General features: G+C 42.7%; 1 protein-coding gene and 1 long non-coding RNA gene across 4 annotated transcripts in view; both read left to right on the forward strand.

Moving 5' to 3' along the window:
* DOK6 (docking protein 6) overlaps positions 1-22,972 on the forward strand; it is a 439,116-nt gene that overhangs the window by 94,628 nt on the left and 321,516 nt on the right. The window lies entirely within an intron of this gene.
* Positions 20,937-21,818, forward strand: LOC122458738. The gene is made up of 2 exons (XR_006278943.1): positions 20,937-21,072; positions 21,731-21,818. It is a non-coding gene; the product is annotated as an uncharacterized LOC122458738 (long non-coding RNA).

Genomic DNA, 22,972 nt, shown 5'->3' on the forward strand with positions numbered 1-22,972 from the left:
TCTGTGTGTGTGTGTGTGTGTGTGTGTGTGTGTGTGTGTGTGTGTGTGTGTGTGTGTGTTAAATTTCCTAGGTTTTAAAAAAGCAAACTGAACCCCCCCAAATACCATTGTATTGAGATCCACTTGCATCATCCTTGGGGAATTTTTTAGATCTACTCTACAGACATTTGCCTCTTGAGCTTCTGAAGTAACTGATAGCAATAGTAGGTTGTCATCCTCTTTGTGGAGCCGCACTAGAAAGTGTGTGTGAGGCAAACGCTTTGTCAGTGGTTTTCACAGATATTAGGTGACAGCATAGGACTGGTACGACTCAGGAATCTTTTGTGTTTTTTCCAGGCTCTAGAGAGAGGAGCAGTGTTTTCCCCAGGGATTGAAATTGGGGGTGGGGGGCAGGGCTGATGAGGGGTGAGATGGTGAGGGTGAAGGTGGGCTGTATGCCACTATAGTAAAAACTGAAAAATGTTTCGTGATCATTTTATTAGATTTTAAAATATTCACACAAATTAAAGTTGACTATTCAAGCCTTCTATGAAGCACTATATCTACATCCTTTTGGGTTTCTTGTTATAATTTTGCACAACTCTGTTAATGAACTTCTTGAATACAATGCATTCATTTTTGGCGGTTTCTCTTGTGTCCGGTACTTCCATTCCTTCAACTGATATGCTCATTAGTTCATTCATATGATCAGGCAGAAGGAGACTTCTTTCAAAACACAAAATTCTATTCAATGATGAAAAATAAGGCTCAACTGTAGCTGTTGTGACTGGGAGTAGCAAGAGATTAATTCCTACTTCTTTCAGCCCAGAAAACATAGCATAAAGATCGGATCGAGCCACTAGTGATGATAAAGATGAAATCAAATCAATCATTTCATTCATTCATTCATTGTATGATATTCCACTCTATGTTCAAATTCTCTATTCTGTCCTGAGCACATGGCAGCCCCATTGCTGGTAGTGCCTCATTCCACTCAACTGTCGGTGTTTTATAAGATAGGGATCTGTAAAAGCTATGTAGAGGTTGAGTAGAATCTAGAAGCCACTGTTGTAGATTTTTAAGAATCAAGTCTGTTTACTTTTTCAGTTGTTTTAACAAACACTTCTTATCCTCTTCACTTAAGGATTCAATATAAATGCCTTCATTAGTCAACTTCTGGACTGAAGTCTTTGCTTCTTCCAGTACTTTTTCAGAGGCTAGCTTTCTGATTGATCCAAATCTAGCTTCTATTGCTGCACAAAGATCTACTACTGTTGTCGCAGATGCCTGGATGGCATTGTTTAATGACCCAAGTGGTTTCAACGATAGAGAGAATGGCAATAGTCTTCTCTGAATGTAGTAGCAAAAGTACTTAGTACTTAGATTTATCCCATCTTGGTTGATACTTTCCAAAGCCAGTAATAATGGCTGGAGTAATTTTAAGACAACAGCCAAGGATCGCTCTGACTTTTCAAAGCCAGAGGGTTTTCCCAGGTTGGACTAATTTGAACTTCAGTCCCAGTGTATCTTCTATATTTTCCAAGATATTCAGTCTTTTTGGACTCTTGCTGAAAAAAGAATATAATGAAGACGTAAAATGTATAGCTTTTTAAATGTCTTTTGAAGAGTCTGCAGCTCATATTAGTGCTAGTTGTAGTAGATGGCCTCTGCAGTGTGTATAGGAGAGACTAGGTTTACACTTTTCTCTGAGCAAAGCTTGTGCTCCACGATGTCTTCCAGAGAAGTTTGCAGCTCCATCAAATACACAAGCAGCCATCTGTTTGGGGTCCCATTGACAAGCATTTAACTCTTCTAAGATGTGGGTTGTCACAGATGCAGCCAATCTGTCTTCTATAACTTGAACATCTAGAAATGTATGTACTGGCCTATCACTGACATCAAGATAACATACACAGTGACTTAATACTTGATGAGCATTTGGATTGGTGCACTCATCAGACATGTATGCAAATTTTTTGAATGTGGTGAGAGAGTTCTTCACTTTTTCAACTGTTCAGTCTTTCATTGTTGCACCACATCAACAGCTAGTTAAGTTTCTTGCAGAAAGATAGTGAGCATTTGCTGGTCTTGTTCAGAGCCAGTGTTCAACTTCAGGATGAACAAGTGACAATGCACTTAACATTAGCCTCCAGTTTGTAGTGTGTCTCTCTGACTTAAATAGGAAGTATGATGCCACAGCCATGTTTGTTAGCTTGAACTGTGTGTGTAACAGCCTCATTAACTCTCATTGGTGTTGTCCTTGGTCAGTGGAGACTCAGAGTTCAGAGGTGCTTTCACATGAGTTCATCTCCCAGGTGGGCAGCAAGAAGGCACCTTGCTCGTTCCTCCAGCTGCTCACTGTTCGCTCTGGCCACTGTTGTTTGTTGTACCACCGTTCACTCCATATCTCTGTTACCAATGGTCCTGCACCATCACCTTCTGCTGCCACCTGCCACTGTGACCTCTGCAAGTTAGTCTCTTGAGGTTCCACCCAGCTCTGTGATTTTAGCTGAGCTCTCAGTGGGGGAACCTCGCAGACTGGGCCATCTCTTCCACAGAAACACTGTCCCACAGCAGGTCTAAGCACTTAGACCTCATTATCAGTGATTTCAGCTACAGTGGTCACTTAACAGAACAAAAGACTGTCTATGGAGCCTAGTCAGCTCTGTCTTTAAATAGTGGAGAGGGGCAGGTCTAATAGTACTTGTGACTCAGGCAGACCATCAAGCAAAACACCTGTCCCCACCCTCTCTCTCGATGCCCTCAATCAACACAGTCTAAGTATAGTTCTACTGTCCTTTACTCATACAATAAGAATAACAACATTTCATTACACCCCCCCCGCATTCCAGTGATTTGTAACCCAACCCAAAATCTATCACTTGGGCAGTACAGCTCTGTTTGCTGGATACCTAGGTAAATTAGGTGTGAATGTAAATGCAATCTGGTCCGGAAGCCTTTTCCCCCAGCCCAGAGCTCGTCACTAGCTGTCAAGGAGAGCTCATTTAGACTTTGCTTACAAATCATAATTTGAAATTATTAGGTTGGCCAACATCACTGAAATGAATGCACTGACGTTGTCATAAACAACTGTACAAGGAAGCTAGTCTATGTTCATGCTTTTCAAATCTATTATACTTTTTCAGATACACGTATTTTATCATACGCTGTATATGCTTTTAAAGTATGTATTAATGTTTCAATTTCAATTCAAATGTCCAAATCATTAAATTGACAACACTGCATGTAACTAGTTCACAAAATGTGGAGGTGGGAAAATTCAGGGAGGTAAACACCCCCATAGGGGGAGTCTAGGGAAATCTCTGGGGAGGGTTTTCTAGTAGGCATAGATTTTTTTTTTTCTGTTCATTTCAGCAAAATTTGATTCCTTCTGCCCTGTCCTGGTCATGTCTCTTCCCCATCCCTGTCTCAAAAGTTTCTAACTTGGGTAAATTTGGGCCGATTTTCATGGGGACACCAAAATTCACATCCCTGATAAAGAGCTCCACTCTGCCAAATTTCAAGTTCCTACACTTGAGCTGCTCAAAAAAAGTCACCAGAATTATTTTTTATGGGAAAAACAACATATTTTTCTCTAGTATTGTTCTTAGAAATGGCTGAAGCAGTTTTCTGAAACAATTCAGCCTAATGCGGACACCCAAAATGGAAAAGTTCAACCCAAATACCTAAAGTTTGACAGTTATAAGCAATTGAAAACAGGGTCTTATGATAGAATGTGTCAGGCAACCTTTATAAAAGGCAGTGTGATCATACCCACCAATTATATATAATATGTTTACTTGTGTGCACATGTAGTTGGCAGCCACTGAATAGAAAACAGAATATTCACTGTAGCAGATGCAATTTAGTCATCTTCTCTCAATGCTGAGAGATGTTGCAAGGCATTATCACATCTTATAAATCACTTGATATTCCTGTCTTCTTGAAGGTTCATATTTCACAAATTAGTGTGGTTCTTATTGGTATGCCCTTTACCTCCTCTCTGCCTTATTCTTCTCTCTCACTTCCCTATTTTATGTCTTAAGTGGAATTAAAGTATCACATAGACCTTGTGCTTGCCTTCTGCAAAGTGGTAAATATTACCCTGTGTGAACGGGTTTATAAACTGGAAGAGGGACTGCATCATTGTGGCTGTCATGGCATTTGGAATTAATTGATCTATTATATGTCCAAGTGCTCCCACATCCCAGCATGTGACAATGTATTGGATATTTTTTCATGGCAGCAGGATTTTATGGAATGGAAAAAGGAATTTTAAAATAGTACTAAGGAATAAGTGACATGAGACTCCAAAGTAACTAAATTTCAGTTAAAGACCCAAGACTAATGGCACAGAAAGCTTAATATGATTTGGGATTTCTATGATTAAGAGAAGAATATTTTCTATAAAAGCATTTTTGAATCAACATTTTGGTGTTAAACTAAATTACAAGAATGAAAGTGAAAATGTTCTTGTTTTCCAGAATTAGATAATTTTGGGTCTAAATTGAGGGACATCTCTCAAAATGAAGGACAGTTGGGACTTGAGGACTGTTGATTGACCTTACAGCTTATTTTGTAATGGATGAACTGTTAGTAAATAATTTCTCCAATATATTAGATATAAACTGGCTTTTGCTCAGTGTCAGGCATGGAGGTCAGCGATTTCAACCTTTTTCCTCATCTACAAATATTTATTAAGTTCTCTGCAAGGAAAATGCCCTTACTTTATAGTTCAGTAGTTTTCCTGTATTTCCCTTGATGCATCTAAAGGAATAATGTAGGCAGTTATCAGTCTCTGTTTTAGAGTAAGGATCTGTTATCAAGCTTTAGTGGCATTTCGAAAAAAATGTCTTTTCATGCAGTCATTTAATTTGGGAAAGAATGGGGGGCTTTTGTGTGATTTGGACTGATTATCCTCCCCTTGTGAATACTTTTCCAGCAGTTGCTTTTAATGACGATGGGCACAAGTTATTTGGAGTGGTATCCGAGTGCTCCTGCTGTTACGTAAACACAGCTCTGTATTTCACACCAAATCCTGCTATAATTACCTTTGAAGGAATATCAAATTTGAATGATGTCCCCTAATCCATAATGTTTTTTGTGAATTATAAGTAGTAGAGAACTATGCAAGAAGTAGTAATTTATCATCTGTAAATATATTTTTCCCCTCACCATTCACATACTTTTCTTTTCACACATTTCAAATGTAGTATAGTTGGATTATGGATATGTGACAATCATTCTTTTATTGGCTGAGCTTTTATCTTTTAGAAGTAATGATAGTTTTTCTAATCTGGTTTTGAGTTAATTTGATGGACTCACAGACTGGTCTGTCAAGATTAATAAAGTATGAGAAATATAAAATGTGCTTCAAAATTAAATCGGAACTGCCAAAAATTCAAGAAGAGCATTGCTGACGTAGGAAATCCTCAGTGTAATTAATTGCATTATATAACTAAGGTAAACTTCTGGAGCAAAGCCGGGTAAAACTTGCTTCTGCAGTTGCATGATGCTACAAATCACTGGTGTGTGTGTGTATGTATGTATGTATGTGTGTATATATATATATATATATATATAATATAATATAATATAATTTTTTTTTTAAGTAGAAAGTGCTTTGGAACTCTGAAGAGCTTCGGAAATATGATGAGTCTTAAACTTTTTGTTATGAAACCCAATAAGTCAAACAGCACCAACTAATTGAAAATAAATTCTCTGTAGTTTTAGTACTTTTCATCGCAGTATTATTATTATTTAGTTTAGCTGTGAAGGCCAGAGCTTTTGGAGTGGTTATTCATAACTGCATTGTCTGCATAACTGTGTGCATTGTATTGCATTGAAAGAACTTTAACAATATCTTATATGGTACATGCTTAAAATGGATGTTTGTCAGCAGTTGCTTTACTGAGTATCTATCAAGGCCAGTTTATTTTGTCAGCATGCCTAATGCCGACATTGTTTGCAGTGTTGTAACTGTGTTGGTTACAAGATATTAGAGAGACAAGGTTGGTGAGGTAATATTTTATTGAACGGACTTCTGTTGGTGATAGAGATAAGCTTTTGAGCTACGCTGAGTTCTTCTTCAGGTCTGTGTGAGACCTCTGAGCTTTTCTCTCTCACCAACAGAAGTTGGTACAATAAAAGATATTACCTCACCCACCTTCTCTCTCTAATGCCAATATTATTACTTTGTGCACAATGAGAAAGATGAAGAATGCAAGGTTCTAGGACAAGGATCAGCAACCGTTGGCCTGCGGCCTGCCAGGGTAAGCCCCTTGGCGGTCTGGGCCGGTTTGTTTACATGCCGTGTCTGCAGGGTTTGCCAATTGCGGATCCCACAGGCCACAATTCACCACTCCAGGTGGACGAAATGTGCTGGCCACCACTTTCTGCAGCCCGCATTGGCCTGGAGCGGTGAACCGCAGCCTGTGGGAGCCGCAATCAGCCGAGCCTGAAGACGCAGCAGGTAACAAACTGGCCTGGCTCAGCTCGCCGGGGGCTTACCCTGGTGGGCCACATGCCAAAGTTTGCATGTTTGCAAAGTTTATATATATATAAATTATTATATAGATATAGATATATATATATATAAATCAGTGATTTGTAGCATCATGCAACTGCAGAAGCAAGTTTTACCCGGCTTTGCTCCAGAAGTTTACCTTAGTTATATAATGCAATTAATTACACTGAGGATTTCCTACGTCAGCAATGCTCTTCTTGAATTTTTGGCAGTTCCGATTTAATTTTGAAGCACATTTTATATTTCTCATACTTTATTAATCTTGACAGACCAGTCTGTGAGTCCACCAAATTAACTCAAAACCAGATTAGCAAAACTATCATTACTTCTAAAAGATAAAAGCTCAGCCAATAAAAGAATTATTGTCACATATCCATAATCCAACTATACTACATTTGAAATGTGTGAAAAGAAAAGTATGTGAATGGTGAGGGGAAAAATATATTTACAGATGATAATTTACTACTTCTTGCATAGTTCTCTACTACTCTAGGAAATGTTTGAGATTACTCTACAGCATATATTTCCTTTAATGAAGAATACTAGATATTGTAGTTAGTTTGGTGTGCATAACATTGTAGCTGTCCTTATGTGCTTGAGTGCCATCTGATGTTCTTTTCCATTCCTGACTGAATGAGAATTTTACTTCATGTGTCGGTGGAGGCTGAGATTTTCAGAACAAAAAGATGCATGCCTGAATTCCCTACACAACTTTGAAAATCTCAACCTGAATGATTAGTGACTTTCCTTCATTTTCAATAGAAATAAATGTGAATAATTACCTGAACTACATTCCACCAGATGGTGAAGAGGTATTGTTTGCACCTGCTGTGCTTACAGAGCCCACTAAACTCCAGTAGTGATTCATCCCTGGAGAAGGGATGGGTATGAGGTTTTTGTGCTGTTGTACTCCCTTGGTGTAGTCAGTGGCTACACCAAGAAGGGGAAAATCCACTTTCATATTATAACTGGAACAATACTTTCAGGCAGCCCTCATTTTTCAAGTTGATAAGATCCCTTTTAGACCTATGAATCAACCTTGCAGTGTCATGACAAGATAGCTTAAAGATTTAAGGTTATTAAGAATGTCTGTGTTATGACAGTTATTTTGCAGGCATCTCATTCAAGAAGAGCAAGCTAGAAAATATTCATAGTGGGGAGGGAGGAAAGGTAAAGCAATTATCATTGTAGAAGTCAGAGTATAAGGAGCTCTCTAGCCAATCCTCCTTTGGATATATAAAAATAGATTTGAAAGAGTTTAATAAGAGTTGCCAGGTTCTTAAGGAAGCTTATAATTAAGGCTAAGATTTTGTCATGGTTATTTTTAGTAAAAGTCACGGACAGGTTTCAGGCAATAAACAAAAATTCATGGAGCCCATGACCTGTCCGTGACTTTACCAAAAATAACTGGGGGGAGGAATGGAGTTCCACAAAGGGGTAGGGGAGCAACTGACAGGCAGAGACCCCTGCCATGGCAGGGGACACAGTCCCAGCTCCAGCGGCTGCAGCGGGGGGGGGGGGAGGCGGGAGGGGCGCACTGTTCTGGGAAGCCAAGAGTGGGGCACCTGGCCCCCACTGCAGCTGACAGGCAGGGGCACACAACCCCAGTTGCAGCCCCCGGTGGAAGCTGCGGGGCAATGGGAGGCTCACAGTCCCCGCTCTGGAGCTGGCTACAACTGTGGTCCCTGCCAAGCCCTGGCCACAGCCGCAGAAGGCCCTGGGACATCTCAAGGGGGCTGCATGGCCATTGCTGCAGTGCACGGTGCGGAAGCCATGGGACATGGGGACAGCAGGGGGCTCAGCCACGGGGGACGTACAGCCCCAGATCTCAGGCTGGCCACAACTGCAGGACAGGGGCACACAGCCCAGCTGTAGCTCCTCATTTCTCAAGCTGCAGGGCAGGGGCTTGCAGAGTCCAGCCATCCAGTCCCAGTTGCAGCAGTGCAGGGGCACGCAGTCCCACCTCCAGCCCCGCTTCCAGCTGCTGACCGCTGAAGCAGAAGAAGTCACAGATGTCTGGTAAAGTCATGAATCCGTGATTGCTGTGACCTCCATGACTAAATCATAGCCTTACTTATAATTAAATGGCAAAAAACTTCATTAATGCAAAATTAAAAGTGCCTGTTGACAGCTTGTGCCCTTCCAGATGGTTGAATTCAGCAAAACTCAATCTTCTGAAAAACCAGAAAATATGGAGTTCAGGTAAAACATGCTCACAACATTAATTTTTTTTCCTCTGGAGATTGCAAAAGGCACTGAGAACTATCTGCATGCACTTCAGCTGCAGTCATTGTGTTAGGTGTAGCCATATTGAATGGTGAAGGAATAAGTTGGAATAGTTTGAAAGAGCTATAATTGTAATATGAGGTGATCTGGGGATTAGTTTGAGGAGCATCACAGAGCTATCATTGTGATATGAAGAGATCAGGGTCTGAGTACCCCCACGTGAGTGATCAAAGGAACAAGGTGCATGGGTATCATGAGGTTCCACTCCACATCACTTCAATACAGAGTTGTGTTGGTTGTGTCAGTAGTAGGGAATGGAAGTCTTCTTGATGTGTGGACTGCCAGTAGTGAAGCAGGATATGAGAGCAGTCTGTGGATTTAATCATGGGTAAAGGAAAGTATAGATTTAAGTGATATCCTTCATGCAAGTGTAAAGAGTTTGTAAAAGAGTATGAAGTGGTTGTTAGAATACCACACTTGTAGGAGAATAAGCTCAGTGCTTGAGCAGAAGGCAAATGCAGGTAGCACCTGTCTGTGCTGTACAGTTAAGAGGCAAAGCATGAAGATGTATCAGCGTTTTGAGGCCTTAATCAAAGAGGCCTTGCTCAAAAAGGCTGACAAAGGAGGTGCTGTCGTCACCATGAATAGGTCGGAGTATGAACAAAAGGCTACTAGGCAGCTCTCCAACACCATTTTCTACAAGCCATTACCCTCTGATCCCACTGAGAGTTACCAAAAGAAACTACAGCATTTGCTCAAGAAACTCCCTGAAAAAGCACAAGAACAAATCCGCACAGACACACCCCTAGAACCCCGACCTCGGGTATTCTATCTGCTACCCAAGATCCATAAACCTGGAAATCCTGGATGCTCCATCATCTCAGGCATTGGAATCCTGACAGCAGGATTGTCTGGCTATGTAGACTCCCTCCTCAGGCCCCACGTTACCAGCACTCCCAGCTATCTTCAAGACACCACTGACTTCCTGAGGAAACTACAGTCCATTGGTGATCTTCCTAAGAACACCATCCTAGCCACTATGGATGTAGAAGCCCTCTACACCAACATTCCACACAAAGATGGACTACAAGCCGTCAGGAATAGTATCCCCGATAATGTCACGGCTAACCTGGTGGCTGAACTTTGTGACTTTGTCCTCACCCATAACTATTTCACATTTGGGGACAAAGTATACCTTCAAATCAGCAGCACTGCGATGGGTACCCGCATGGCCCCACAGTATGCCAACATTTTTATGGCTGACTTAGAACAACGCTTCCTCAGCTCTTGTCCCCTAATGCCCCTACTCTACTTGCGCTACATTGATGACATCTTCATCATCTGGACCCATGGAAAAGAAGCCCTTGAGGAATTCCACCATGATTTCAACAATTTCCATCCCACCATCAACCTCAGCCTGGACCAGTCCACACAAGAGATCCACTTCCTGGACACTACAGTGCTAATAAGCGATGGTCACATAAACACCACCCTATATCGGAAACCTATTGACTGCTATTCCTACCTGCATGCCTCTAGTTTTCATCCAGATCACACCACACGATCCATTGTCTACAGCCAAGCTCTATGATATAACCGCATTTGCTCCAACCCCTCAGACATAGACAAACACCTACAAGATCTCTATCGTGCATTCTTACAACTACAATACCTACCTGCTGAAGTGAAGAAACAGACTGACAGAGCCAGAAGAGTACCCAGAAGTCACCTACTACAGGACAGGCCCAACAAAGAAAATAACAGAACGCCACTTAGCCATCACCTTCAGCCCCCAACTAAAACTTCTCCAACGCATCATCAAGGATCTACAACCTATCCTGAAGGACGATCCATCGCTCTCACGCATCTTGGGAGACAGGCTAGTCCTTGCTTACAGACAGCCCGCAAGTCTGAAGCAAATACTCACCAGCAACCACACACCACACAACAGAACCACTAACCCAGGAACCTATTCTTGCAACAAAGCCCGTTGCCAACTCTGTCCACATATCTATTCAGGGGACACCATCATAGGGCCTAATCATATCAGCCACACTATCAGAGGCTCGTTCACCTGCGCATCTACCAATGTGATAGATGCCATCATGTGCCAGCAATGGCCCTCTGCCATGTCCATTGGTCAAACTGGACAGTCTCTACGTAAAAGAATAAATGGACACAAATCAGACATCAAGAATTATAACATTCAAAAACCAGTCGGAGAACACTTCAATCTCTCCGGTCACTCAATTACAGACCTGAGGGTGGCTATCCTTCAACAAAAAAACTTCAAAAACAGACTCCGAGAGACTGCTGAATTGGAATTAATTTGCAAACTGGATACAATTAACTTAGTCTTCAATAGAGACTGGGAATGGATGAGTCATTACACAAAGTAAAACTATTTCCCCATGTTATTTCTCCCCCCCACCCCACCCCCCACTGTTCCTCAGATGTTCTTGTTAACTGCTGGAAATAGCCTACCTTGCTTGTCACCATGAAAGGTTTTCCTCCTTCCCCCTTCCCCCCCCCGCTGCTGGTGATGGCTCATCTTAAGTGATCACTCTCCTTACAGTGTGTATGATAAAAACCATTGTTTCATGTTCTCTGTATGTGTATATAAATCTCCCCTCTGTATTTTCCACCAGATGCATCCGATGAAGTGAGCTGTAGCTCACGAAAGCTTATGCTCAAATAAATTTGTTAGTCTCTAAGGTTCCACAAGTACTCCTTTTCTTTTTGTGAATACAGACTAACACGGCTGCTACTCTGAAACCTGGACAAACTTAATAACTTTTTTGACATTTAATTTCTTAGTTTTTTTTAACCAGGAAGAGGCATGTTTGTTGGTAGGAGTTAGATGTCATTTAGACGGTTATAGTTCTCACCTAGATTTGCAGTATATATGCTAAGTTATAATCAAAAGACCTAGGTTTTACACAGTGCTTTTTATCGGTAGATCTCAAAGAACCTTACATAATCCCCATTTTACAGATGGGGAAAGTGAGGCACAGAGCAGTGATGTAACTTACCCAAGATCACCCAGAAGGCCAGTGACAGAGCTAGGAATAGTGCTAGTCCCATGGTCTTTCCACTAGGCCACACTGTTGCTATGTGATTCCTTAGTGTTCCTCCCCACTCCTGTATATTTTGTTACAGTGGAATGGGGATAATGCATAGTTGCAAACAGGCGAGTGAGAGAGATCTCATCCATGGATTGTGTCCTTAAACCTAGACAATTTTATTACATGGCTGTTACAATAAGTTTAAGACAGATGTGCATCTCTCCTTCTCCACCCCCATCCTCACCATTCTCCACAACATGTAGCCCTCCCCCATGATCATTTCCAGTTCCCCCTTCCCTTCCCTGTCCATAAAGACATTAGTCGGCACTGTAGAAGCCGTTAACACACAAGAAGTTGCTCTTTTCTGTCTCCTGCCCTGTGCTTCTGTGCACATATCACAGACTGCAGCTTATTGGAGGGCTGCATGCTACTTTCATTATGTAGCCCGAGCCTCACAATGAGCTGGGGCCTTCAATGCTAATTCCTACCTCCATCTGGGACACCTGCTCCTGCTTCAGGCATCAGGCTGGTTTCCCCAGCCGCACCTCGGGTCCACCCAGTCCACGCCTCTTCCGTACTGGGCCACACCACACACACATTCTGCAGCCCCTTCCACTGCACACAAGGGTGGTCTGTATCTTAACTTTTCATTTGCTGGATTTCAGGTGTTTAAATTTGTATTACCCTCATTCCCTGAACCCCAGATCCCAGCTCACATGGAGGGGCAGGGCACAGGATTCAGACCCCCGCAGAAGGTACGGTTCCCCAAATCCCAGCACAAAGGGAGAATTCAGGGTTGACATCTCCCTTCCCCCTAAAGTTCCTCTGCTACCCCTCTCATTCTCCAGCCACACTCCTTGTCTTCTGTGATCCCACTCCCACTAGTCTCTAGCCACTGCCTCTTACCTGAGTATCCAACCCCTCTTCCTTTCCATCTATCCCCATCTCTTGCTGTAGACCCCAGCCCATGTTATCACCTACTCTTGTACCCCTGATCACCCCTCCCCGTGAACATTCACACGCATTGGTTTATTTTCTTTTCTTTTTTTTTAATATTTCAGAACCTTCTGGATATTTTGCTGTACTCAAGTTACATTTCACAATAACACCACAGAACACCCTAACATCACCTTGATAGAGCCAGATTTTTCCCAAATGTTTACAGTGCATTCTCAGATTTCTGCCCAGGAAGTTAAGTGGCCCATTAATCTCAATGAGGTGGTCTCAGATGAAAGTGAATACCCAGTGAAGATGAGTACAGTCTGAAACAATAGCTCTGAGTCATGTGAACTCTCCATTCACATGTTCCCATCCTCCCTCTCCCCAGCGTTAGAGAGTTTCTGTTATGTGTCAAGGGTACCTGTTCTCAGTTCCTCAGGCAGTCCTGATGGTGTGTCCTTGGTGCATATTCCAACTCGAGTATGCCTCTTCTAAGCTCGCCAGCCAGAGGAGCAGGGCTTCCCCAAATCCCAGCTTAAATGTGGGGATAAGAAGAGGAGTTCAGATCCCCACCTAGAAAGACAAGCCCCATCCAAAATCTGGATCCCATCAGAGGAGACAGAGATGGTGGTCAGACCCCCATAGATGGGTAGGGGTCCCCCAGACCCTGGCATGTACATAGGGGGAAGGGCAGGGAATGAGGCTCAAGCATCCCAGCTCATATTGGGGGGGGGGCAAGTAGAAAGGCTCAGATCCATCTTAGAGAGGCACAGAGCCCCCTAATCCTGGCTCACATACAGGTATAGGGAGAGGGGCTCACACCTCCCAGATACAGGTGTATTCACATAAGGGGAGAATTTGGGGCTGACAGCCCCAACCCCCTGCCGCTCACCCTGTCGCCTTCTCTGCTACCATCCCTATTTATCCCCACCTCTCGGTGTAGCCCCCAGACTCTCTCTCACTTAAAATGCCCCTTCTCTGCCAGCAACCATTTTCATATCTATTTAAAAACACAACCAAAAAACTATATATACCTTCATTGCTTCCTGGTCTTCACCTGTCTGCCCCGCTCTGCTGACCGAGACAGATATAGCAATATGCTATACAACCTTTTCCAAATTCTTGCCCATGATAGGGCTGGAACAGACCCTGGTTCAGGTGCAAAGACCTGCTGCTTATCCTCTTGAGCTATCCAGCTGTAGTGAAACTTGGAAGGCTAACCGTCATCTGCACGTGCATGATCAGTGGAACATCGGTGCAAACATTTAGTGTGAGAAGCTTCTGATGCACTAAACTAGAGAGACAAAATCTTTTTTCCCTAAAGGGCTGATGTGTGCCATTCACTCTATTGGGGTAACCCTTGAGCATTTGGATACTCTGCACAATGACCTGAGCCCTGGTTCTATCTCTGTCTCTGATGGTAAAAACATGTTGCCAGAATCTCTCAATTTTAAGAAATGCTGTTGGGTTTTCTTTGAGAGCAGTGTCTCTGGAAGCCCTTTTTCAAATTGTCCCAAATTTGGACCAATGACAGCACACTATGCCCCCACAAGGAATGCCATAATTTGAAGGCAATTTGAGCAGCTATACAAACTTTCTAGCACATAGGAGATTTGAGCTTTTAAACAGAAACCTGGTCTTCACCTCCACCATAGAGAGGCTGTTGCTCTTCTATAATGTGGGGGGGGGGGTGGAGTGGGAGGGAGAGAGAGAGAGAGTGTGCCTCATAAATGCACTCTTCAGTATAATTCTGAATTGGAGCCAACTCACTGATCTGGTTTGGCTAGATGCAGCTGCTAGACCACTGTAAATGCTGAACAACATACTGGTAGATTTTGTTGCCAACTTACCACTGTTTCACTCATGGAAAAAGCATTTGCGTGAGTCATTGGGGCCTTTAAGATTAAAGCACAGATTTTGTCAGGAAATAGATAATGTTCACATACTTTGCAAATGAAAGAAGTTTATATAAAGCAGAAAAAAATCAAAACCTTAAACCTCCAATTTTCAAATTTAAGTGCCTAAAATCAGGCAGCTGAGATATGTCTGCTAGTTTTTGAAAGAATTTCTTACTTCTTGCCCATAGAAGAAAACGTATGTCATTTTACTGTGTTTTTGCTGAGGAAAGACGTTTCTTAGCCTTTGCATTTTTCCTGTGCATTTGCATGTCTACTGTTTAAATATTTGCCTAAACAAACAAACAAACTGCTTTGAGTATAGTGGGAAGTTGTGATTATAATACAGCAACTTTTAGCTTTTTCTTCAAAGTGTTTCACTTAGTTTGGAATTCTGTGTGTTCCATGTAATGTGTTCTGTGTGTTGCATTTTTAATTATTCTGTACTTCTGGGTTGAAAGGTTATGATCAATAACTTTGTAGAATTCAGTGCTAATTGATTTACTGTCCAATATTGAGACTGGAAGAAAATGAAAGTTCAATATTGTTCCACCTGATAATGGTAAGTGCTAAAATAGAACAAAGACGATCAGATAGGTCATCCTGAAAATATCTGCTCAACCGTTGTGCATCTCTGCTGATCGCTGTGGGGCAAAATTAACATCTGTCTACATGGCCATGGAATTTGTACACCTTTACTTCTTGAAGGAACAGCTATTTTGGAGGATAGTGGTTTAGGATGGTGGGCAACTTGGGTGAAATTCACCCCTGTACAATGGCCTGGCACAAAGTCTATATATCAAAGGGCTGTTCTGGGGGCTTAAGTGGGACGGGACTTATGTAATGCACAGGTTTTGTTCCACCCATCAAAAAGTCGCCTCCTGCCTCTGTTCAACCCACGATGCTGGCTTCCATTGCCCGCTTGTTACATTTTTCAAACAAGCATATTTTTGTTTTCTGCCATGCTGCCCCACATGCTTGGGAGAAGCTTCCCATAAGCATCGGCAAAGCTGCCTCATTATCCTCCTCCAAATTCTTCAACCACAGTTAGGCTGATGGTATGCTGACATGCCTTTATACTTAGATTTAAAGTCTCTGGGACTGTCTTTTTGTTCTGTGTTATACAGTAGCTAGCATGATGCAGTTCTGATCCACTAGAACTCCTAGGCACTACAAAAATATAAATAAAACAAAATAATAATAGTCTGCAGTAGGTAAATGCATCATTCATGTAAAAGTGCATATACCCTGTATAGCAGTATACAAAGTCTGGGGAAAGGACAGTCTTAGGAAGTAGTGGTTGCTCAATGGATCCTACAGTCCCCACCTCCTTTTAATAGTGGTGTGTTGGGGCTATAGACAGTTATTTCAGCCAGTGGGATGAAGCAGTCTCAGTGGTGTGGCACTTCACTCTGAGAGGATCCTTCAGTTCCTCTAGCTCCCATTTAGACACCCACTGCACTGGGCTCTGGGTCCCTAGATCTGGCTTCAAAAGAGCATTTCATCCTCATTTTTTACTTTGTGCACAAAGAAAATGATATGCCAATGCTTCAGTATCATAGAAACTGTGTACATGTAGAGGGAGTTGATTTATAGATGCTAAATTGGTATTTCAGACAACTTTTTAACTTGCAGACTTTAATTTTTCCCATTTCTAAACAAAATGAAGCACATTTGTTTTCTCCATAAATCTTACTGAAATGTGAAAAATTCTTAAGAGGAGGAGACAGGGTATGGTGCATACTGCCAGCACATCTGGAGGAAATCCATCCTGAGTTTCTAATTATCCAAGAGAGAAGAAAAAGGCTTAATGTGTGCATGTGCCCATGAAGTATGTATGTACACAGACATGCTATATTATGGGGGTTGGGGGGGAAGTGCGGATTGTGAAACCAAAGTTATCCTTCAAATAAGGCATAAATGACTGTTTATATGTAGTTTTCAGGATCTGCAGTTACTTCTGAATTGTGTGGCACAATACCATATGGTTTACATGGGCCACATTTATCTGATGAGTCTTTTGTCTTGAGCACTATGGTTAATTCAACATCTGTAATTTCCTCTTGAGATGCAAGTGTCTCTCCTGTCTGCCACCACTAGGAAGGATTCCTCACTCTTATCTTCCCTGTTTGGGTAGACAGCTTCTCCGTGCTATGGAAGCTTTGTTTTCTTGCTGCTTCTAAGCTTGACTGGAAATGAAGCAGAGAACCCCAGTTATCAAAACCTGCAGTATTCTCTCCCACAACAACCACAAATTACTTAGCTTTGTCTAGACTTAAAAAAAAAAAAAAGAATCAAGCTCTGTTAATGAATAGTACTGTGTCATAGGGATGGATGAACCAAATAATAAATTTGCTGGATAGCATAAATAACTATCTTCTTTGGCAAGATGTCTGAATACCGATGGGAAAAATGTTTGCTGGATATTCAGGGATTCACGTGCCAATATGCAATTACAGGCTATAAGGATAACTTTATATCTTACAAGACTATTCCACTCAGTCAAACAACATATATGATTTTACAAATGTACAGTCTTTTCTTGCTTGTTTTGGCTGATGTAGTGAGAGGGAACAGCCGTGGAAGTTGGGGGGAAAAATGTCACTATTGAATTTAAATCTCTACACATTCTTATCATTGCATAACATCTGACTTCACAGGTGAATAAGGATGGGCTGAAATACTTAGATTATCTTGATTGACACCCACTAACAATTATGAGTGCAAAAATCAGTAGTTTTTTCTTCTGCTGCTGTTGTGATGTCACTGTCCATTTAGTAGCCATTTCTAGTTGCTGTGTGTGTGTTTGTGTGTGTGTCCATGCAAGCATGGGCACTGAAATTCTCCTCACAGTTTTACATGTGAAAAATGTGTGTAGGTACTGATATCTATAGATACAGATATGGTGTTATACACACACCACTTATGTGGAGGTGATAGCATTTGATAAATTTCAGTGTCATGATAAATTGCAGAACCGTCTCCCTGGAACTTATTTGAACACTCCAAACACCTGAGCAGCTTCAGAGAGCTATAATTTTTTCTGTAATCTGGCATAGAACTCCTTCTTCCCAAAATGTGGAATTTCCTATCCCAAAACACTCCTTCCAATGCCCAAGATGGACAGAACTGAGTTGTGGGCCAGTGACAGCTTTTCTATATGTTAAGATGCCTTGACTTTGAATTCTGTTATCTTGTGACCCTGCAGAGCAGAAATTAGATGTTTATTCTGTGGGAAAGGGGAGATTCCCAGCTTCCCAGTGAATGGAATAGTGTGGTTCAGTCTTCTATTATGGAGTAGAGTTGTACAGTACAAGCCACTCTCTGCTGCATTTATGATTTATATATATATATACACATATTTTTTTTTCAGACAGCAATTATATGTGTTGGCTCTGGCATTATCCTGCTGAGGGGCAAATCTGAAGAGGTAAGAGTCTGACCCAAGGTTCCAACACTCATCTACATCAAGGCATTTCTCTAAAATAATTTCATTTCATTGCTCAGATATAGAAGTGAACATTTTCTTTTTCATGGTCCTGATGCCGCTTCCATGAAGAGATAGGACTGTGAGAGCCCTGACAGCTTGCAGTGTGACAGATAAGCAAGTGCCTCTGGAGCTTCTTACTTGTTAACTCCTCAAAGGATGAGTGAATGTGAATGTCAGCCTCTGCCAGGTTCTGCTATGCCTGAGTCAGCATCTCAACTTTCACCTCCTCAAAGCAGAAAATGATCAGAACCTGCTTGCTCTCTACCATATAAATTGCAACATCGCATCTTGTTACAATTCCCTGGGAGCGTTGGCTCACATGGAAGCCCCTTTTGCTTGTAGCCTGTATAATTTTGGTAAAACACCAAAGAATGATTCAAAATAGCTGGCCAACTTCCAGCTAATCATGGACATGTTGGTCTTTGAGGCCTGTTTTAATAAGGCATCAGTACAAAAGTAGCAAGGCATAGACAAAACATCTTAACTACACCATCCTTCACTTTACAATTAGCTAATACTTTGACAGCATTATCTCAGAGAACCATATGGGGGGATAGCTTTTCCAATCTGCCATGTAGCGAGAATGCCTAGAAAGGCATTGAACATGGTGCTATTTGTGTTGTCTGGTTTTGGAAGCTCTCAATGGTGTTCTTTTGAAATCTTTTCTTGGTCTTACAGCCCACTGCATCACAAAGTAAGGGGTGCAGTGGTCTGGTTCCACATGCCTGATGTGAATTATGCTTGCTGCTCTTTCACAATAACAAGAAGCATTAAAACATTGCAAGCAAACTCTGATATCTCCAGATAACAGTATTTGAGAGAAGCTTAAGGGGGAAAAGTGGTACCAAGATTCTAATAGTCCCAATGACAATATCATTCACTAATCAGATAGCTATTGGTGGCATTATTACCTACAAAACAATCTGAATCTTATAAGCCACTAGAGTTCCGCCTTCTCTGGGCTATATGTTTTAACTGAAATTTTGAATACCCAATGTTTCCTAGTAGCCCTTCCCACAGTGCTTAGCTTAAGCATAATTTCTCACATAGTAATCATCTTTTAAAAGCCAACTGATACCAACAGTTACTCACTACAGTATGGGATAACACTGGCCCAATTGCACCTTCTCATCCTCAGGAGAAAACTCTGTCTGATACTCCAGGAAGAGATTTCTTATTGATTATTCCAATGAAGAGGTGATTTTCTTTTCCATCCTCTGTTGGATCTGGCTGTTGGGCCCACTCATGAGCCCCAGGAATCAGAAATAAGTCGGACACCGATATGTGGAGTCCCTTTTCCTTTGCACCAACCCCGTGGCTCCAGCAACTTCCCACCCCCAATCCCTACCAGTGAGGTTCTCAAGGAGTGCTGCCAGAGTTTCGGCAGCCAGAGAGATACACCCTCATACACCCTCTCTAGCTTCTCATCCCCCACAGTTCATCAATGGGGGAGCTTCATGGGGATGGAGAAAGGGAAGGAGGGGGAGAATATCGCTGTAAAGGGACAGCTTTGTGTAAAGCTGACATTTCCCAAGGAAATGCTGCATCTGGCTGCATGACATCAACTATAATGTTTACTGTTTTAAAAAAAAATGAACACATAGTCACACTTACCATGCTGAGGTATCTGAGATATTGCATTATTTCCCTCTGCTACAAATTGTGATACAAAACTGGAGGCCAGCTGAAGCAATCTTCCAAAGTATATTTTGCAATTTTTTCTTCTCTTTCCCAAAAAAGAAAAGCCATGGTCCTACACAGCTTTGAAGGCTTCATACCCCACTCCCCTCCCGCCAGTATAAATAGTACCATATCCCAGTGCAACGAGACAGGTAGCTACGATCATGATGGATCCTTCACCTCCTCTGCCTGCGTAGAATAGCTGCTATAGTTACATAAAGATATGGGAAGTACCTGGAGAGTTAAAAGGGTCACACATCACATTACAATGGAGGGCTGTGATATTATTTTTTTTAAAAAGCTACATGCTGCAGCTAGGAATGTGATATTTCATGAATGCAAGTTAAAGATAAAAGATCCTACAAACTTTTCTTGCATTAGAGTGAATAATGTATCAATTCGCCCTCACCTTCCAAAACAGAGAGGAGCTACTACACTCTTAGCCCTGGTCTACACTATGAGTTTAGGTTGAATTTAGCAGCATTAGATCAATTTAGCCCTGCACCCATCCACACAACGAAGCCATTTTTGTTGACTTAATGGGCTCTTAAAATCGATTTCTGTACTCCTCCCCGACGAGGGGATTAGCACTGAAATCGACATTGCCGGGTCGAATTTGGGTTAGTGTGGATGCAGTTCGATGGTATTGGCCTCCAGGAGCAATCTCGCAGTGCTCCATCATGACCGCTCTGGACAGCACTCTCAAACTTTTGAATTTCATTTCCTGTTTGGCCACTGTGGCGTGACCACGCAGAGCTCATCAGCAGAGATGACCATGGAGTCCCAGAATCGCAAAAGAGCTCCAGCATGGACCGAATGGGAGGTACTGGATCTGATTTCTATATGGGGAGATGAACCTGTGCTATCAGAATTCTGTTCCAAAAGACAAAATATTTGAAAAAATCTCCAAGGGCATGAAGGACAGAGGTTATCACAGGGACTCGCAGCAGTGCTGTGTGAAACTTAAGGAGCTCAGGCAAGCCTACCAAAAAAACAAAGAGGCAAACGCCCGCTGGGGTCAGAGCCCCAGACATGCCGTTTCTATGATGAGCTGCATGCAATTCTAGGGGGTGCCCTACAACTACCTTTACGTGGACTCCTGCAAGGGATTCTCACGCAACAGAGATGAGGATTTTGGGGTCGAGGAAGACGATAGCGCACCAGGCAAGTGGAAAAACCGTTCTCCCCGACAGCCAGGAACTGTTTATCACTCTGGAGCCAATACCCTCCCAACCGGGCTCCTGGACCTTGAAGACAGAGAAGGCATCTCTGGTGAGTGTACCTTTGTAAATATAATACACTTTTTAAAAGCAAGCATGTTTAATGATTAATTTGTCCTGAAGACTTGGGATGCATTCGCAGCCAGTACAGCTACTGGAAAAGTCTGTTAATGTGTCTGGGGATGGGGCAGAAACCCTCCAGGGACATCTCAATGAAGCTGCCCTGGAGGTACTCCCAAACCCTTTGCAAAAGGTTTCTGGGGAAGGCAGCCTTATTGCGTCCTGCATGGTAGGACACTTTACCATGGCAGGCCAGTAGCACGTAGTCTGGAATCCTTGCATAAGAAAGCATGGCAGCATGTGGTCCCAGTGTTTGCAGGCATTCAAGCAACATCCGTTCTTTATCTCTCTGTGTTATCCTCAGGAGAGTGATATCATTCATGGTCACCTTGTTGAAATAGGGGAATTTTATTAAGGGGACATCAGAAGTGGCTGTTCCTTCTTGACTGTTTGCCTGTGGCTGAAAAGAAATCATCCCCACTGTTAGCCACGCGGTGGGGGGAGGGGCAAAGCAATCATCCCAGAGAATTGGCTGTGGGGGTGGGGTTAATTAGGTTTGTGCTGCACATTAACCTGAAAACTTCAGCCCCTCCTTTTAAATGGACAATGTGTCTTTTTCAATTTTAATCTCCCTTTCTTTCCCCCTGCAGCTACAAATGTTTCAATGCTGCAACTAGCATCTCCGTCCCCGAGGCTAGCGCAGATAAGAAGGTGAAAAAAAACTCACTAGTGATTAAATGTTCTCTGAGCTTATGCAGTCCACCCAAACTGAAAGAGCCCAGCAGAATGGATGGAGGCAGACAATGGCAGAGTCCAAGAAAGCACAAAATGAATGTGAGGACAGGAGGTGGGAGAAACAGGAGAGGTGGTGGGATCAAGAGGAAAGGTGGCAGCAGCATGATGAAAGGAGGCAGGATGCAATGCTGAGGCTACTGGAGGATCAAACTGATATTCTCTGGTGTATGGTTGAGGTGCAGGAAAGGCACAGACCACCACTGCAGTCCCTGTGTAACCAACCGTCGTCCTCCTCAAGTTCCATAGCCTCCTCACCCAGATGCCCAAGAATGCGGGGGGGGGAGGCGAGGCGCTTCGGGCACCCAACCACTCCATCCCAGAGGACTGCCCAAGCAACAGACAGCTGGCATTCAATAAGTTTTGAAGTGCAATTTGGTCTTGTCCTTCCCTCCTCCCCTCATCCACCACCCCACCCAGTACTTCCCTGCTCCTCCACTCCTCCCAGGCTACCTTCCTAGTTATCCCCCTATTTGTGTGACAAATTAATAAAGAATGCATGATTTTAAAACAACAATGACTTTATTGCCTCTGCAAGTGGTGATCAAAGGGGGGAGGGGAGGGGAGGGCGGTTGGCTTACAGGGAAGTGGAGTGAATCAAGGGGGCAGGTTTTCATCAAGGAGAAACAAACAACTGTCACACCGTAGCTTGGTCAGCCATGAAAATGGTTTTCAAAGCTTCTCTGATGCACAGCACACCCTGCTGTGCTCTTCTAACCATCCTGGTGTCTGGCTGCATGTAATCAGCGGCCAGGCGATTTGCCTCAACTTCCCACTCCGCCATAAATGTCTTCCCCTTAATCTCACAGATATTGTGGGGCACACAGCAAGTAGCAATAACAATGGGAATATTGGTTTCGCTGAGGTCTAACCAAGTCAGTAAACTGCGCCAGCACACTTTTAAATGTCCAAATGCACATTCTACCACCATTCTGCACTTGCTCAGCCTATAGTTGAACAGCTCCTGACTACCGTCCAGGGTCTCTGGGTATGGCTTCATGAGCCATGGCATTAAGGGGTAGGCTGGGTCCCCAAGGATAACAATAGGCATTTCAACATCCCCAGTGGTTATTTTCTGGTCTGGGAAATAAGTCCCTTGC

Source organism: Dermochelys coriacea, chromosome 2 (assembly GCF_009764565.3).
Source record: "Dermochelys coriacea isolate rDerCor1 chromosome 2, rDerCor1.pri.v4, whole genome shotgun sequence".
Classification (NCBI taxonomy): domain Eukaryota; kingdom Metazoa; phylum Chordata; order Testudines; family Dermochelyidae; genus Dermochelys; species Dermochelys coriacea.